We start from the raw sequence: 18,050 nt of genomic DNA, 5'->3' as shown, positions 1-18,050 counted from the left end.
TCAGGGTCTGGACCAAAACGGGCCCCGCTTCACGGCACTTTGTTTTCTCCAGCTATGGATTTGTCCGGTACCCGCCTCGATTCCGGAGGGCCCCGAGCAGTTGAGGTATTGTACCTCTGGTTGGGCACTATGCTCCCCGCATTTTGGTCCCTGCTCTATGGACTCGATGGGATCAGGGCTGTGGCGTTTATGGAGGGGGCTCGAGAGCAGGCTTGGTGTTCGAAGGATAGCTATTGCCATCATTGGGTCCTGCCTACAGAGCCGCAGCAGATATTCAACTTCACACTCCCCCCATTTACACCGGCCCGGGTTGCTGTCAACATGGTGCATCCTGGGAGTGGTAGTTCGGCCCATTTCGACGAACATCCACAGGTGTGCAGCATTGATTGGGGGAGGAGCGGACCTACGCCTAATATCATCAAGGCAGCAGGAGAAAACAGACCAGAAGGATTGCATCGGGTGTTGGGCACTGAAGAAGGCACTTTTCGCCGAAATGCATTTGCCGCCACTTGAACTGACCACAGAGCAATAAAGTCTGCTTTACCTGTTCCCCTCTGGGTCCTGCTTCGTTCTTTTTGGGAGGAAGTTTCCGGTCATAATTTCTGTGCTTGCCAGATGCACAGTACAGGAACCCACGCCACGCTCAGGGTCTGGACCAAAACTGGCCCGCTTCACGGCACTTTGTTTTCTCCAGCTATGGATTTGTCCGGTACCCGCCTCCATTCCGGAGGGCCCCGAGCAGTTGAGGTATTGTACCTCTGGTTGGGCACTATGCTCCCCACATTTTGGTCCCTGCTCTATGGACTCGATGACATGGGGGCTGTGGCGTTTATAGAGGGGACTCGAGAGCAGGCTTGGTGTTCGAAGGACAGCTATTGCCATCATTGGGTCCTGCCTTCAGAGCCACAGCAGATATTTAACTTCACACTCCCCCCATTTACACCACCCCGGGTTACTGTCAACATGGTGCATCCTGGGAGTGGTAGTTCGGGCCATTTCGACAAACATCCACAGGTGTGCAGCATTGATTGGGGGAGGAGCGGACCTACCCCTAATATCTTCAAGACAGCAGGAGAAAACAGATCAGAAGGATTGCATCGGGTGTTGGGCACTGAAGAAGGCACTTTTCGCCGAAATGCATTTGCCGCCACTTGAACTGACCACAGAGCAATAAAGTCTGCTTTACCTGTTCCCCTCTGGGTCCTGCTTCGTTCTTTTTGGGAGGAAGTTTCCGGTCATAATTTCTGTGCTTGCCAAATGCACAGTACAGGAACCCACGCCACGCTCAGGGTCTGGACCAAAATGGGCCCCGCTTCACGGCACTTTGTTTTCTCCAGCGATGGATTTGTCCGGTACCCGCCTCGATTCCGGAGGGCCCCGAGCAGTTGAGGTATTGTACCTCTGGTTGGGCACTATGCTCCCCGCATTTTAGTCCCTGCTCTATGGACTCGATGGCATGGGTGATGTGGCGTTTACAGAGGGGGCTCGAGAGCAGGCTTGGTGTTCGAAGGACAGCTATTGCCATCATTGGGTCCTGCCTACAGAGCCACAACAGATATTCAACTTCACACTCCCCCCATTTACACAACCCCGGGTTGCTGTCAACATGGTGCATCCTGGGAGTGGTAGTTCTGGCCATTTCGACGAACATCCACAGGTGTGCAGCATTGATTGGGAGAGGAGCGGACCTACGCCTAATATCTTCACGGCAGCAGGAGAAAACAGATCAGAAGGATTGCATCGGATGTTGGGCACTGAAGAAGGCACTTTTCGCCGAAATGTATTTGCCGCCACTTGAACTGACCACAGAGCAATAAAGTCTGCTTTACCTGTTCCCCTCTGGGTCCTGCTTCGTTCTTTTTGGGAGGAAGTTTCCGGTCATAATTTCTGTGCTTGCCAGATGCACAGTACAGGAACCCACGCCACGCTCAGGGTCTGGACCAAAACTGGCCCCGCTTCACGGCACTTTGTTTTCTCCAACTATGGATTTGTCCGGTACCCGCCTCCATTCCGGAGGGCCCCGGGTAGGTGAGGTATTGTACCTCTGGCTGGGCACTATGCTCCCCGCATTTTGGTCCCTGCTCTATGGACTCGATGGCATGGGTGCTGTGGCGTTTATAGAGGGGACTCGAGAGCAGGCTTGGTGTTCGAAGGACAGCTATTGCCATCATTGGGCTCTGCCTACAGAGCCGCAGCAGATATTCAACTTCACACTCCCCCCATTTACACCGGCCCGGGTTGCTGTCAACATGGTGCATCCTGGGAGTGGTAGTTCGGCCCATTTCGACGAACATCCACAGGTGTGCAGCATTGATTGGGGGAGGAGCGGACCTACGCCTAATATCATCAAGGCAGCAGGAGAAAACAGACCAGAAGGATTGCATCGGGTGTTGGGCACTGAAGAAGGCACTTTTCGCCGAAATGCATTTGCCGCCACTTGAACTGACCACAGAGCAATAAAGTCTGCTTTACCTGTTCCCCTCTGGGTCCTGCTTCGTTCTTTTTGGGAGGAAGTTTCCGGTCATAATTTCTGTGCTTGCCAGATGCACAGTACAGGAACCCACGCCACGCTCAGGGTCTGGACCAAAACTGGCCCGCTTCACGGCACTTTGTTTTCTCCAGCTATGGATTTGTCCGGTACCCGCCTCCATTCCGGAGGGCCCCGAGCAGTTGAGGTATTGTACCTCTGGTTGGGCACTATGCTCCCCACATTTTGGTCCCTGCTCTATGGACTCGATGACATGGGGGCTGTGGCGTTTATAGAGGGGACTCGAGAGCAGGCTTGGTGTTCGAAGGACAGCTATTGCCATCATTGGGTCCTGCCTACAGAGCCACAGCAGATATTTAACTTCACACTCCCCCCATTTACACCACCCCGGGTTACTGTCAACATGGTGCATCCTGGGAGTGGTAGTTCGGGCCATTTCGACAAACATCCACAGGTGTGCAGCATTGATTGGGGGAGGAGCGGACCTACCCCTAATATCTTCAAGGCAGCAGGAGAAAACAGATCAGAAGGATTGCATCGGGTGTTGGGCACTGAAGAAGGCACTTTTCGCCGAAATGCATTTGCCGCCACTTGAACTGACCACAGAGCAATAAAGTCTGCTTTACCTGTTCCCCTCTGGGTCCTGCTTCGTTCTTTTTGGGAGGAAGTTTCCGGTCATAATTTCTGTGCTTGCCAAATGCACAGTACAGGAACCCACGCCACGCTCAGGGTCTGGACCAAAATGGGCCCCGCTTCACGGCACTTTGTTTTCTCCAGCGATGGATTTGTCCGGTACCCGCCTCGATTCCGGAGGGCCCCGAGCAGTTGAGGTATTGTACCTCTGGTTGGGCACTATGCTCCCCGCATTTTAGTCCCTGCGCAATGGACTCGATGGCATGGGTGATGTGGCGTTTACAGAGGGGGCTCGAGAGCAGGCTTGGTGTTCGAAGGACAGCTATTGCCATCATTGGGTCCTGCCTACAGAGCCACAACAGATATTCAACTTCACACTCCCCCCATTTACACAACCCCGGGTTGCTGTCAACATGGTGCATCCTGGGAGTGGTAGTTCTGGCCATTTCGACGAACATCCACAGGTGTGCAGCATTGATTGGGGGAGGAGCGGACCTACGCCTAATATCTTCAAGGCAGCAGGAGAAAACAGATCAGAAGGATTGCATCGGGTGTTGGGCACTGAAGAAGGCACTTTTCGCCGAAATGCATTTGCCGCCACTTGAACTGACCACAGAGCAATAAAGTCTGCTTTAACTGTTCCTCTCTGGGTCCTGCTTCATTCTATTTGGGAGGAAGTTTCCGGTCATAATTTCTGTGCTTGCCAGATGCACAGTACAGGAACCCACGCCACGCTCAGGGTCTGGACCAAAACTGGCGCCGCTTCACGGCACTTTGTTTTCTCCAGCTATGGATTTGTCCGGTACCCGCCTCCATTCCGGAGGGCCCCGAGCAGTTGAGGTATTGTACCTCTGGTTGGGCACTATGCTCCCCGCATTTTGGTCCCTGCTCAATGGACTCGATGGCATGGGGGCTCTGGCGTTTATAGAGGGGGCTCGAGAGCAGGCTTGGTGTTCGAAGGACAGCTATTGCCATCATTGGTTTCTGCCTACAGAGCCGCAGCAGATATTCAACTTCGCACTCCCCCCATTTACACTGGCCCGGGTTGCTGTCAACATGGTGCATCCTGGGAGTGGTAGTTCGGGCCATTTCGATGAACATCCACAGGTGTGCAGCATTGATTGGGGGAGGAGCGGACCTACGCCTAATATCTTCAAGGCAGCAGGGGAAAACAGATCAGAAGGATTGCATGGGATGTTGGGCACTGAAGAAGGCACTTTTCGCCGAAATGCATTTGCCGCCACTTGAACTGACCACAGAGCAATAAAGTCTGCTTTACCTGTTCCCCTCTGGGTCCTGCTTCATTCTTTTTGGGAGGAAGTTTCCGGTCATAATTTCTGTGCTTGCCAGATGCACAGTACAGGAACCCACGCCACGCTCAGGGTCTGGACCAAAACTGGCCCCGCTTCACTGCACTTCGTTTTCTCCAGCTATGGATTTGTCCGGTACCCGCCTCCATTCCGGAGGGCCCTGAGTAGTTGAGGTATTGTACCTCTGGTTGGGCACTATGCTCCCCGCATTTTGGTCCCTGCTCTATGGACTCGATGGGATCAGGGCTGTGGCGTTTATAGAGGGGGCTCGAGAGCAGGCTTGGTGTTCGAAGGATAGCTATTGCCATCATTGGGTCCTGCCTACAGAGCCGCAGCAGATATTCAACTTCACACTCCCCCCATTTACACCGGCCCGGGTTGCTGTCAACATGGTGCATCCTGGGAGTGGTAGTTCGGGCCATTTCGACGAACATCCACAGGTGTGCAGCATTGATTGGGGGAAGAGCGGACCTACGCCTAATATCTTCAAGGCAGCAGGAGAAAACAGACCAGAAGGATTGCATCGGGTGTTGGGCACTGAAGAAGGCACTTTTCGCCGAAATGCATTTACCGCCACTTGAACTGACCACAGAGCAATAAAGTCTGCTTTACCTGTTCCCCTCTGGGTCCTGCTTCGTTCTTTTTGGGAGGAAGTTTCCGGTCATAGTTTCTGTGCTTGCCAGATGCACAGTACAGGAACCCACGCCACGCTCAGGGTCTGGACCAAAAGTGGCCCGCTTCACTGCACTTTGTTTTCTCCAGCTATGGATTTGTCCGGTACCCGCCTCCATTCCGGAGGGCCCCGAGCAGTTGAGGTATTGTACCTCTGGTTGGGCACTATGCTCCCCACATTTTGGTCCCTGCTCTATGGACTCGATGACATGGGGGCTGTGGCATTTATAGAGGGGACTCGAGAGCATGCTTGGTGTTCGAAGGACAGCTATTGCCATCATTGGGTCCTGCCTACGGAGCCGCAGCAGATATTCAACTTCACACTCGCCCCATTTACACCGGCCCGGGTTGCTGTCAACATGGTGCATCCTGGGAGTGGTAGTTCGGGCAATTTCGACGAACATCCACAGGTGTGCAACATTGATAGGGGGAGGAGCGGACCTACGCCTAATATCTTCAAGGCAGCAGGAGAAAACAGATCAGAAGGATTGCATCGGGTGTTGGGCACTGAAGAAGGCACTTTTCGCCGAAATGCATTTGCCGCCACTTGAACTGACCACAGAGCAATAAAGTCTGCTTCACCTGTTCCCCTCTGGGTCTTGCTTCGTTCTTTTTGCGTGGAAGTTTCGGTCATAATTTCTGTGCTTGCCAAATGCACTGTACAGGAACCCATGCCACGCTCAGGGTCTGGACCAAAACTGGCCCAGCTTCACGGCACTTTGTTTTCTCCTGCTATGGATTTGTCCGGTACCCGCCTCCATTCCGGAGGTCCCCGAGCAGTTGAGGTATTGTACCTCTGGTTGGGCACTATGCTCCACGCATTTTGGTCCCTGCTCTATGGACTCGGTGGGATGGGTGCTGTGGCAGTTATAGAGGGGGCTCGAGAGCAGGCTTGGTGTTCGAAGGACAGCTATTGCCATCATTGGGTCCTGCCTACAGAGCCGCAGCAGATATTCAACTTCACACTCCCCCCATTTACACCGGCCCGGGTTGCTGTCAACATGGTGCATCCTGGGAGTGGTAGTTCGGGCCATTTCGACGAACATCCACAGGTGTGCAGCATTGATTGGGGGAGGAGCGGACCTACGCCTAATATCTTCAAGGCAGCAGGAGAAAACAGATCAGAAGGATTGCATCGGGTGTTGGGCACTGAAGAAGGCACTTTTTGCCGAAATGCATTTGCCGCCACTTGAACTGACCACAGAGCAATACAGTCTGCTTCACCTGTTCCCCTCTGGGTCTTGCTTCGTTCTTTTTGGGTGGAAGTTTGGGTCATAATTTCTGTGCTTGCCAAATGCACTGTACAGGAACCCACGCCACCCTCAGGGTCTGGACCAAAACTGGCCCCGCTTCACGGCACTTTGTTTTCTCCAGCTATGGATTTGTCCGGTACCCGCCTCCATTCCGGAGGGCCCCGAGCAGTTGAAGTATTGTACCTCTGGTTGGGCACTATGCTCCCCGCATTTTAGTCCCTGCTCTATGGACTCGATGGCATGGGTGCTGTGGCGTTTATAGAGGGGGCTCGAGAGCAGGTTTGGTGTTCGAAGGACAGCTATTGCCATCATTGGGTCCTGCCTACAGAGCCGCAGCAGATATTCAACTTCACACTCCCCCCATTTACACCACCCCGGGTTGCTGTCAACATGGTGCATCCTGGGAGTGGTAGTTCGGGCCATTACGACGAACATCCACAGGTGTGCAGCATTGATTGGGGGAGGAGCGGACCTACGCCTAATATCTTCAAGGCAGCAGGAGAAAACAGATCAGAAGGATTGCATCGGGTGTTGGGCACTGAAGAAGGCACTTTTCGCCAAAATGCATTTGCCGCCACTTGAACTGACCACAGAGCAATAAAGTCTGCTTTATCTGTTCCCCTCTGGGTCCTGCTTCGTTCTTTTTAGGAGGAAGTTTCCGGTCATAATTTCTGTGCTTGCCAGATGCACAGTACAGGAACCCACGCCATGCTCAGGGTCTGGACCAAAACTGGCCCCGCTTCACGGCACTTTGTTTTCTCCAGCTATGGATTCGTCCGGTACCCGCCTCCATTCCGGAGGTCCCCGAGCAGTTGAGGTATTGTACCTCTGGTTGGGCACTATGCTCCCCGCATTTTGGTCCCTGCTCTATGGACTCGGTGGGATGGGTGCTGTGGCGTTTATAGAGGGGGCTCGAGAGCAGGCTTGGTGTTCGAAGGATAGCTATTGCCATCATTGGGTCCTGCCTACAGAGCCGCAGCAGATATTCAACTTCACACTCCCCCCATTTACACCGGCCCGGGTTGCTGTCAACATGGTGCATCCTGGGAGTGGTAGTTCGGGCCATTTTGACGAACATCCACAGGTGTGCAGCATTGATTGAGGGAGGAGCGGACAAACGCCTAATATCTTCATGGCAGCAGGAGAAAACAGTTCAGAATGATTGCATCGGGTGTTGGGCACTGAAGAAGGCACTTTTCGCTGAAATGCAGTTGCCGCCACTTGAACTGACCACAGAGCAATAAAGTCTGCTTTACCTGTTCCCCTCTGGGTCCTGCTTCGTTCTTTTTGGGAGGAAGTATCCGGTCATAATTTCTGTGCTTGCCAGATGCACAGTACAGGAACCCACGCCACGCTCAGGGTCTGGACCAAAACTGGCCCGCTTCACGGCACTTTGTTTTCTCCAGCTATGGATTTGTCCGGTACCCGCCTCCATTCCGGAGGGCCCGAGCAGTTGAGGTATTGTACCTCTGGTTGGGCACTATGCTGCCCGCATTTTGGTCCTTGCTCTATGGACTCGATGGCATGGGGGCTGTGGCGTTTATAGAGGGGGCTTGAGAGCAGGCTTGGTGTTCGATGGACAGCTATTGCCATCATTGGGTCCTGCCTACAGAGCCGCAGCAGATATTCAACTTCATACTCCCCCCATATACACCGGCCCGGGTTGCTGTCAACATGGTGCATCCTGGGAGTGGTAGTTCGGCCATTTCAACGAACATCCACAGGTGTGCAGCATTAATTGGGGGAGGAGCGGACCTACACCTAATATCTTCAAGGCAGCAGGAGAAAACAGATCAGAAGGATTGCATCGGGTGTTGGGCACTGAAGAAGGCACTTTTCGCCGAAATGCATTTGCCGCCACTTGAACTGACCACAGAGCAATAAAGTCTGCTTTACCTGTTCCCCTCTGGGTCCTGCTTCATTCTTTTTAGGGAAGAAGTTTCCGGTCATAATTTCTGTGCTTGCCAGATGCACAGTACAGGAACCCACGCCACGCTCAGGGTCTGGACCAAAACTGGCCCCGCTTCACGGCACTTTGTTTTCTCCTGCTATGGATTTGTCCGGTACCCGCCTCCATTCCGGAGGTCCCCGAGCAGTTGAGGTATTGTACCTCTGGTTGGGCACTATGCTTCCCGCATTTTGGTCCCTGCTCTATGGACTCGGTGGGATGGGTGCTGTGGCGTTTATAGAGTGGCTCGAGAGCAGGCTTGGTGTTCGAAGGACAGCTATTGCCATCATTGGGTCCTGCCTACAGAGCTGCGGCAGATATTCAACTTCACACTCCCCACATTTACACCGGCCCGGGTTGCTGTCAACATGGTGCATCCTGGGAGTGGTAGTTCGGACCATTTCGACGAACATCCACAGGTGTGCAGCATTGATTGGGGGAGGAGCGTAACTACACCTAATATCTTCAAGGCAGCAGGAGAAAACAGATCAGAAGGATTGCATCGGGTGTTGGGCACTGGAGAAGGCACTTTTCGCCAAAATGCATTTGCCGCCACTTGAACTGACCACAGAGCAATAAAGTCTGCTTTACCTGTTCCCCTCTGGGTACTGCTTCGTTCTTTTTGGGAGGAAGTTTCCGGTCATAATTTCTGTGCTTGCCAGATGCACAGTACAGGAACCCACGCCACGCTCAAGGTCTGGACCAAAACTGGCCCGCTTCACGGCACTTTGTTTTCTCCAGCTATGGATTTGTCCGGTACCCGCCTCCATTCCGGAGGGCCCTGATCAGTTGAGGTATTGTACCTCTGGTTGGGCACTATGCTCCCAGCATTTTGGTTCCTGCTCAATGGACTCGATGGCATGGGGGCTGTGGCGGTTATAGAGGGGACTCAAGAGCAGGCTTGGTGTTCGAAGGACAGCTATTGCCATCATTGGGTCCTGCCTACAGAGCCACAGCAGATATTTAACTTCACACTCCCCCCCCCATTTACACCACCCCGGGTTGCTGTCAACATGGTGCATCCTGGGAGTGGTAGTTGGGGCCATTTCGTGGAACATCCACAGGTGTGCTGCATTGATTGGGGGAGGAGCGGACCTACGCCTAATATCTTCAAGGCAGCAGGAGAAAACAGATCAGAAGGATTGCATCGGGTGTTGGGCACTGAAGAAGGCACTTTTCGTCGAAATGCATTTGCCGCCACTTGAACTGACCACAGAGCAATAAAGTCTGCTTTACCTGTTCCCCTCTGGGTCCTGCTTCGTTCTTTTTGGGAGGAAGTTTCCGGTCATAGTTTCTGTGCTTGCCAGATGCACAGTGCAGGAACCCACGCCACGCTCAGGGTCTGGACCAAAACTTGCCCCGCTTCACGGCACTTTGTTTTCTCAGCTATGGATTTGTCCGGTACCCGCCTCCATTCCGGAGGGCCCCGAGCAGTTGAGGTATTGTACCTCTGGTTGGGCACTATGCTCCCCGCATTTTAGTCCCTGCTCTATGGACTCGATGGCATGGGTGCTGTGGCGTTTATAGAGGGGGCTCGAGAGCAGGCTTGGTGTTCGAAGGATAGCTATTGCCATCATTGGGTCCTGCCTACAGAGCCGCAGCAGATATTCAACTTCACACTCCCCCCATTTACACCGGCCCGGGTTGCTGTCAACATGGTGCATCCTGGGAGTGGTAGTTCGGGCCATTTCGACGAACATCCACAGGTGTGCAGCATTGATTGGGGGAGGAGCGGACCTACGCCTAATATCTTCAAGGCAGCAGGAGAAAACAGACCAGAAGGATTGCATCGGGTGTTGGGCACTGAAGAAGGCACTTTTCGCCGAAATGCATTTACCGCCACTTGAACTGACCACAGAGCAATAAAGTCTGCTTTACCTGTTCCCCTCTGGGTCCTGCTTCGTTCTTTTTGGGAGGAAGTTTCCGGTCATAATTTCTGTGCTTGCCAGATGCACAGTACAGGAACCCACGCCACGCTCAGGGTCTGGACCAAAACTGGCCCGCTTCACTGCACTTTGTTTTCTCCAGCTATGGATTTGTACGGTACCCGCCTCCATTCCGGAGGGCCCCGAGCAGTTGAAGTATTGTACCTCTGGTTGGGCACTATGCTCCCCGCATTTTAGTCCCTGCTCTATGGACTCGATGGCATGGGTGCTGTGGCGTTTATAGAGGGGGCTCGAGAGCAGGCTTGGTGTTCGAAGGATAGCTATTGCCATCATTGGGTCCTGCCTACAGAGCCGCAGCAGATATTCAACTTCACACTCCCCCCATTTACACCGGCCCGGGTTGCTGTCAACATGGTGCATCCTGGGAGTGGTAGTTCGGGCCATTTCGACGAACATCCACAGGTGTGCAGCATTGATTGGGGGAGGAGCGGACCTACGCCTAATATCTTCAAGGCAGCAGGAGAAAACAGATCAGAAGGATTGCATCGGGTGTTGGGCACTGAAGAAGGCACTTTTTGCCGAAATGCATTTGCCGCCACTTGAACTGACCACAGAGCAATACAGTCTGCTTCACCTGTTCCCCTCTGGGTCTTGCTTCGTTCTTTTTGGGTGGAAGTTTGGGTCATAATTTCTGTGCTTGCCAAATGCACTGTACAGGAACCCACGCCACCCTCAGGGTCTGGACCAAAACTGGCCCCGCTTCACGGCACTTTGTTTTCTCCAGCTATGGATTTGTCCGGTACCCGCCTCCATTCCGGAGGGCCCCGAGCAGTTGAAGTATTGTACCTCTGGTTGGGCACTATGCTCCCCGCATTTTAGTCCCTGCTCTATGGACTCGATGGCATGGGTGCTGTGGCGTTTATAGAGGGGGCTCGAGAGCAGGTTTGGTGTTCGAAGGACAGCTATTGCCATCATTGGGTCCTGCCTACAGAGCCGCAGCAGATATTCAACTTCACACTCCCCCCATTTACACCACCCCGGGTTGCTGTCAACATGGTGCATCCTGGGAGTGGTAGTTCGGGCCATTACGACGAACATCCACAGGTATGCAGCATTGATTGGGGGAGGAGCGGACCTACGCCTAATATCTTCAAGGCAGCAGGAGAAAACAGATCAGAAGGATTGCATCGGGTGTTGGGCACTGAAGAAGGCACTTTTCGCCAAAATGCATTTGCCGCCACTTGAACTGACCACAGAGCAATAAAGTCTGCTTTATCTGTTCCCCTCTGGGTCCTGCTTCGTTCTTTTTAGGAGGAAGTTTCCGGTCATAATTTCTGTGCTTGCCAGATGCACAGTACAGGAACCCACGCCATGCTCAGGGTCTGGACCAAAACTGGCCCCGCTTCACGGCACTTTGTTTTCTCCAGCTATGGATTCGTCCGGTACCCGCCTCCATTCCGGAGGTCCCCGAGCAGTTGAGGTATTGTACCTCTGGTTGGGCACTATGCTCCCCGCATTTTGGTCCCTGCTCTATGGACTCGGTGGGATGGGTGCTGTGGCGTTTATAGAGGGGGCTCGAGAGCAGGCTTGGTGTTCGAAGGATAGCTATTGCCATCATTGGGTCCTGCCTACAGAGCCGCAGCAGATATTCAACTTCACACTCCCCCCATTTACACCGGCCCGGGTTGCTGTCAACATGGTGCATCCTGGGAGTGGTAGTTCGGGCCATTTTGACGAACATCCACAGGTGTGCAGCATTGATTGAGGGAGGAGCGGACAAACGCCTAATATCTTCATGGCAGCAGGAGAAAACAGTTCAGAATGATTGCATCGGGTGTTGGGCACTGAAGAAGGCACTTTTCGCTGAAATGCAGTTGCCGCCACTTGAACTGACCACAGAGCAATAAAGTCTGCTTTACCTGTTCCCCTCTGGGTCCTGCTTCGTTCTTTTTGGGAGGAAGTATCCGGTCATAATTTCTGTGCTTGCCAGATGCACAGTACAGGAACCCACGCCACGCTCAGGGTCTGGACCAAAACTGGCCCGCTTCACGGCACTTTGTTTTCTCCAGCTATGGATTTGTCCGGTACCCGCCTCCATTCCGGAGGGCCCGAGCAGTTGAGGTATTGTACCTCTGGTTGGGCACTATGCTGCCCGCATTTTGGTCCTTGCTCTATGGACTCGATGGCATGGGGGCTGTGGCGTTTATAGAGGGGGCTTGAGAGCAGGCTTGGTGTTCGATGGACAGCTATTGCCATCATTGGGTCCTGCCTACAGAGCCGCAGCAGATATTCAACTTCATACTCCCCCCATATACACCGGCCCGGGTTGCTGTCAACATGGTGCATCCTGGGAGTGGTAGTTCGGCCATTTCAACGAACATCCACAGGTGTGCAGCATTAATTGGGGGAGGAGCGGACCTACACCTAATATCTTCAAGGCAGCAGGAGAAAACAGATCAGAAGGATTGCATCGGGTGTTGGGCACTGAAGAAGGCACTTTTCGCCGAAATGCATTTGCCGCCACTTGAACTGACCACAGAGCAATAAAGTCTGCTTTACCTGTTCCCCTCTGGGTCCTGCTTCATTCTTTTTAGGGAAGAAGTTTCCGGTCATAATTTCTGTGCTTGCCAGATGCACAGTACAGGAACCCACGCCACGCTCAGGGTCTGGACCAAAACTGGCCCCGCTTCACGGCACTTTGTTTTCTCCTGCTATGGATTTGTCCGGTACCCGCCTCCATTCCGGAGGTCCCCGAGCAGTTGAGGTATTGTACCTCTGGTTGGGCACTATGCTTCCCGCATTTTGGTCCCTGCTCTATGGACTCGGTGGGATGGGTGCTGTGGCGTTTATAGAGTGGCTCGAGAGCAGGCTTGGTGTTCGAAGGACAGCTATTGCCATCATTGGGTCCTGCCTACAGAGCTGCGGCAGATATTCAACTTCACACTCCCCACATTTACACCGGCCCGGGTTGCTGTCAACATGGTGCATCCTGGGAGTGGTAGTTCGGACCATTTCGACGAACATCCACAGGTGTGCAGCATTGATTGGGGGAGGAGCGTAACTACACCTAATATCTTCAAGGCAGCAGGAGAAAACAGATCAGAAGGATTGCATCGGGTGTTGGGCACTGGAGAAGGCACTTTTCGCCAAAATGCATTTGCCGCCACTTGAACTGACCACAGAGCAATAAAGTCTGCTTTACCTGTTCCCCTCTGGGTACTGCTTCGTTCTTTTTGGGAGGAAGTTTCCGGTCATAATTTCTGTGCTTGCCAGATGCACAGTACAGGAACCCACGCCACGCTCAAGGTCTGGACCAAAACTGGCCCGCTTCACGGCACTTTGTTTTCTCCAGCTATGGATTTGTCCGGTACCCGCCTCCATTCCGGAGGGCCCTGATCAGTTGAGGTATTGTACCTCTGGTTGGGCACTATGCTCCCAGCATTTTGGTTCCTGCTCAATGGACTCGATGGCATGGGGGCTGTGGCGGTTATAGAGGGGACTCAAGAGCAGGCTTGGTGTTCGAAGGACAGCTATTGCCATCATTGGGTCCTGCCTACAGAGCCACAGCAGATATTTAACTTCACACTCCCCCCCCCATTTACACCACCCCGGGTTGCTGTCAACATGGTGCATCCTGGGAGTGGTAGTTGGGGCCATTTCGTGGAACATCCACAGGTGTGCTGCATTGATTGGGGGAGGAGCGGACCTACGCCTAATATCTTCAAGGCAGCAGGAGAAAACAGATCAGAAGGATTGCATCGGGTGTTGGGCACTGAAGAAGGCACTTTTCGTCGAAATGCATTTGCCGCCACTTGAACTGACCACAGAGCAATAAAGTCTGCTTTACCTGTTCCCCTCTGGGTCCTGCTTCGTTCTTTTTGGGAGGAAGTTTCCGGTCATAGTTTCTGTGCTTGCCAGATGCACAGTGCAGGAACCCACGCCACGCTCAGGGTCTGGACCAAAACTTGCCCCGCTTCACGGCACTTTGTTTTCTCAGCTATGGATTTGTCCGGTACCCGCCTCCATTCCGGAGGGCCCCGAGCAGTTGAGGTATTGTACCTCTGGTTGGGCACTATGCTCCCCGCATTTTAGTCCCTGCTCTATGGACTCGATGGCATGGGTGCTGTGGCGTTTATAGAGGGGGCTCGAGAGCAGGCTTGGTGTTCGAAGGATAGCTATTGCCATCATTGGGTCCTGCCTACAGAGCCGCAGCAGATATTCAACTTCACACTCCCCCCATTTACACCGGCCCGGGTTGCTGTCAACATGGTGCATCCTGGGAGTGGTAGTTCGGGCCATTTCGACGAACATCCACAGGTGTGCAGCATTGATTGGGGGAGGAGCGGACCTACGCCTAATATCTTCAAGGCAGCAGGAGAAAACAGACCAGAAGGATTGCATCGGGTGTTGGGCACTGAAGAAGGCACTTTTCGCCGAAATGCATTTACCGCCACTTGAACTGACCACAGAGCAATAAAGTCTGCTTTACCTGTTCCCCTCTGGGTCCTGCTTCGTTCTTTTTGGGAGGAAGTTTCCGGTCATAATTTCTGTGCTTGCCAGATGCACAGTACAGGAACCCACGCCACGCTCAGGGTCTGGACCAAAACTGGCCCGCTTCACTGCACTTTGTTTTCTCCAGCTATGGATTTGTACGGTACCCGCCTCCATTCCGGAGGGCCCCGAGCAGTTGAGGTATTGTACCTCTGGTTGGGCACTATGCTCCCCACATTTTGGTCCCTGCTCTATGGACTCGATGACATGGGGGCTGTGGCATTTATAGAGGGGACTCGAGAGCAGGCTTGGTGTTCGAAGGACAGCTATTGCCATCATTGGGTCCTGCCTACGGAGCCGCAGCAGATATTCAACTTCACACTCCCCCCATTTACACCGGCCCGGGTTGCTGTCAACATGGTGCATCCTGGGAGTGGTAGTTCGGGCCATTTCGACGAACATCCACAGGTGTGCAACATTGATAGGGGGAGGAGCGGACCTACGCCTAATATCTTCAAGGCAGCAGGAGAAAACAGATCAGAAGGATTGCATCGGGTGTTGGGCACTGAAGAAGGCACTTTTCGCCGAAATGCATTTGCCGCCACTTGAACTGACCACAGAGCAATAAAGTCTGCTTCACCTGTTCCCCTCTGGGTCTTGCTTCGTTCTTTTTGCGTGGAAGTTACGGTCATAATTTCTGTGCTTGCCAAATGCACTGTACAGGAACCCATGCCACGCTCAGGGTCTGGACCAAAACTGGCCCAGCTTCACGCCACTTTGTTTTCTCCTGCTATGGATTTGTCCGGTACCCGCCTCCATTCCGGAGGTCCCCGAGCAGTTGAGGTATTGTACCTCTGGTTGGGCACTATGCTCCACGCATTTTGGTCCCTGCTCTATGGACTCGGTGGGATGGGTGCTGTGGCAGTTATAGAGGGGGCTCGAGAGCAGGCTTGGTGTTCGAAGGACAGCTATTGCCATCATTGGGTCCTGCCTACAGAGCCGCAGCAGATATTCAACTTCACACTCCCCCCATTTACACCGGCCCGGGTTGCTGTCAACATGGTGCATCCTGGGAGTGGTAGTTCGGGCCATTTCGACGAACATCCACAGGTGTGCAGCATTGATTGGGGGAGGAGCGGACCTACGCCTAATATCTTCAAGGCAGCAGGAGAAAACAGATCAGAAGGATTGCATCGGGTGTTGGGCACTGAAGAAGGCACTTTTCGCCGAAATGCATTTGCCGCCACTTGAACTGACCACAGAGCAATACAGTCTGCTTCACCTGTTCCCCTCTGGGTCTTGCTTCGTTCTTTTTGGGTGGAAGTTTGGGTCATAATTTCTGTGCTTGCCAAATGCACTGTACAGGAACCCACGCCACCCTCAGGGTCTGGACCAAAACTGGCCCCGCTTCACGGCACTTTGTTTTCTCCAGCTATGGATTTGTCCGGTACCCGCCTCCATTCCGGAGGGCCCCGAGCAGTTGAAGTATTGTACCTCTGGTTGGGCACTATGCTCCCCGCATTTTAGTCCCTGCTCTATGGACTTGATGGCATGGGTGCTGTGGCGTTTATAGAGGGGGCTCGAGAGCAGGTTTGGTGTTCGAAGGACAGCTATTGCCATCATTGGGTCCTGCCTACAGAGCCGCAGCAGATATTCAACTTCACACTCCCCCCATTTACACCACCCCGGGTTGCTGTCAACATGGTGCATCCTGGGAGTGGTAGTTCGGGCCATTACGACGAACATCCACAGGTGTGCAGCATTGATTGGGGGAGGAGCGGACCTACGCCTAATATCTTCAAGGCAGCAGGAGAAAACAGATCAGAAGGATTGCATCGGGTGTTGGGCACTGAAGAAGGCACTTTTCGCCGAAATGCATTTGCCGCCACTTGAACTGACCACAGAGCAATAAAGTCTGCTTTATCTGTTCCCCTCTGGGTCCTGCTTCGTTCTTTTTAGGAGGAAGTTTCCGGTCATAATTTCTGTGCTTGCCAGATGCACAGTACAGGAACCCACGCCACGCTCAGGGTCTGGACCAAAACTGGCCCCGCTTCACGGCACTTTGTTTTCTCCAGCTATGGATTCGTCCGGTACCCGCCTCCATTCCGGAGGTCCCCGAGCAGTTGAGGTATTGTACCTCTGGTTGGGCACTATGCTCCCCGCATTTTGGTCCCTGCTCTATGGACTCGGTGGGATGGGTGCTGTGGAGTTTATAGAGGGGGCTCGAGAGCAGGCTTGGTGTTCGAAGGATAGCTATTGCCATCATTGGGTCCTGCCTACAGAGCCGCAGCAGATATTCAACTTCACACTCCCCCCATTTACACCGGCCCGGGTTGCTGTCAACATGGTGCATCCTGGGAGTGGTAGTTCGGGCCATTTTGACGAACATCCACAGGTGTGCAGCATTGATTGAGGGAGGAGCGGACAAACGCCTAATATCTTCATGGCAGCAGGAGAAAACAGTTCAGAATGATTGCATCGGGTGTTGGGCACTGAAGAAGGCACTTTTCGCTGAAATGCAGTTGCCGCCACTTGACCTGACCACAGAGCAATAAAGTCTGCTTTACCTGTTCCCCTCTGGGTCCTGCTTCGTTCTTTTTGGGAGGAAGTATCCGGTCATAATTTCTGTGCTTGCCAGATGCACAGTACAGGAACCCACGCCACGCTCAGGGTCTGGACCAAAACTGGCCCGCTTCACGGCACTTTGTTTTCTCCAGCTATGGATTTGTCCGGTACCCGCCTCCATTCCGGAGGGCCCGAGCAGTTGAGGTATTGTACCTCTGGTTGGGCACTATGCTGCCCGCATTTTGGTCCTTGCTCTATGGACTCGATGGCATGGGGGCTGTGGCGTTTATAGAGGCGGCTTGAGAGCAGGCTTGGTGTTCGATGGACAGCTATTGCCATCATTGGGTCCTGCCTACAGAGCCGCAGCAGATATTCAACTTCATACTCCCCCCATATACACCGGCCCGGGTTGCTGTCAACATGGTGCATCCTGGGAGTGGTAGTTCGGCCATTTCAACGAACATCCACAGGTGTGCAGCATTAATTGGGGGAGGAGCGGACCTACACCTAATATCTTCAAGGCAGCAGGAGAAAACAGATCAGAAGGATTGCATCGGGTGTTGGGCACTGAAGAAGGCACTTTTCGCCGAAATGCATTTGCCGCCACTTGAACTGACCACAGAGCAATAAAGTCTGCTTTACCTGTTCCCCTCTGGGTCCTGCTTCGTTCTTTTTGGGAGGAAGTTTCCGGTCATAATTTCTGTGCTTGCCAGATGCACAGTGCAGGAACCCACGCCACGCTCAGGGTCTGGACCAAAACTTGCCCCGCTTCACGGCACTTTGTTTTCTCAGCTATGGATTTGT

This window comes from Lissotriton helveticus, chromosome 8 (genome assembly GCF_964261635.1).
Source record: "Lissotriton helveticus chromosome 8, aLisHel1.1, whole genome shotgun sequence".
NCBI lineage: Eukaryota > Metazoa > Chordata > Amphibia > Caudata > Salamandridae > Lissotriton > Lissotriton helveticus.
This window is presented reverse-complemented; position numbering follows the sequence as displayed.